This window comes from Lolium rigidum, chromosome 1, assembly GCF_022539505.1.
Source record: "Lolium rigidum isolate FL_2022 chromosome 1, APGP_CSIRO_Lrig_0.1, whole genome shotgun sequence".
NCBI classification, from domain to species: domain Eukaryota; kingdom Viridiplantae; phylum Streptophyta; class Magnoliopsida; order Poales; family Poaceae; genus Lolium; species Lolium rigidum.
The window spans coordinates 329,188,741-329,190,132 of NC_061508.1; the positions used below are offsets into that span (position 1 = coordinate 329,188,741).

Below are 1,392 nucleotides of genomic sequence, written 5' to 3' on the forward strand. Positions count from 1 at the left end.
CAACTGAAAGTTGTTCATTGATGCAAGTTACTGAAAGTAAGCGGATGATGGTGTCGAGTGTTGTTCGTTTCTTCAGACAAGTTTGTAACTGAAGCAGAGTACCATGATTTAGGGGTGCAAAGGGGCTTTGGATTGGCAAGACTGTCAAGTCTCGCACATATCTCCATTAATACTTTCACGCAACCAATCACGCCAAGAATCTACACGTTTCCAGCCTAAATCTAGCAGCACCAGCAAAGAAGAAAGCAGATGGCTCCGCCCCCGAAAGAAGGGAAAAGCTGGAACCAACAAAGGAGGCAGTTATTGCGAGCTTTCTTGCAGCGCCGTCGTGCTACTGCTGCTCTCATGGTCATGGTGGTGGTGGTGGTGGGCACGGGTTTGCTGGTGGGCGCGGCTCGGGGTCGCCTCGTCGTGCTGGTCCCGGCTCTGGTTCGCCGCGTCGGAGGCGTCGCCTCCCAGCTGTGTTGAGCTCACCTCGCAATCGTCCACCTTCTTCTCCTGGCCGTCACCGGCGCTCGCTCCCACTTCCGGCGCGGCTAGAGCGAGCTCCACCTCGACGGCTGCGCGGCTAGTGGCCGGCCTGGCGAGGAACGTCGGCCGCTCGTCGCCGGCCATGATGACCACCACGTGCTCCTGAAACTCCGCCGCCGGTCTGCTGGCGCCGGACCCCGAGCCCTTCTCACCGCCTGCCGCGTCGCCGGACTGGCCGTCCCGGCCTCCCTCGGCCCCGGCGTCGAGGTACCCGGAGAGCTTCCAGTATGAGCACGCCAGGATGAGCAGCGCGAAGGCGATGAGGCCTAGCATCGCTGCCAGCCCACCGAAGAGGTATGGCACGGGTGACTGCCACGGCGAGTGCACCGCCGCCGTGCCGTTGATCAGCCCGTGACCCGGCGCCGCCATCGGCGCGCCCTGGTGGCTCATGGTGACGAACTCCGGTCCGGGCCTCATGGTGTGCGTTGAGGACGATCTGAACCTGATCAGTTGGCTTCTGCTCTTGTTGCTATTCTTTTCCTGTGTGTGCTCTGTGATTGTTGTTGGCTTGGAGGTGGTGTGTGTGGAATGGTGAGAGGGAAGTGAGGTGTATTTATAGGAGAGGCCGGGAAGAAATACTTATACAAAACATCAGTATTGTCTGTGTGTGATGCCAAGGAATATCAAAAGACCAATGGGATTTTTTTTTGTTTGTTTCCTACTCTGCTCCTAGATACCACTCCCTCTGGACTCTGGAGTATGGTCTCAAAGAGATATACTACCCCCTTCGTTTCAAATTGTCATGTTGGAGGCCATGCTAGTTTTGAAGCTATTTTGAAATGGAGATAATAAACAAAATTCAGACTTTGAAGTGCAGACAATTATGTACACATTTTATTTACCCGTTGACTTAGGCTATTG

The 1,392-nt window shown here is 55.5% G+C and overlaps 1 pseudogene; it reads right to left on the bottom strand.

Moving 5' to 3' along the window:
• Positions 1-505: 505 nt before the first annotated feature.
• LOC124663092 lies at positions 506-1,039 on the bottom strand (annotated as a pseudogene).
• Between the last annotated feature and the right edge of the window lie 353 nt (positions 1,040-1,392).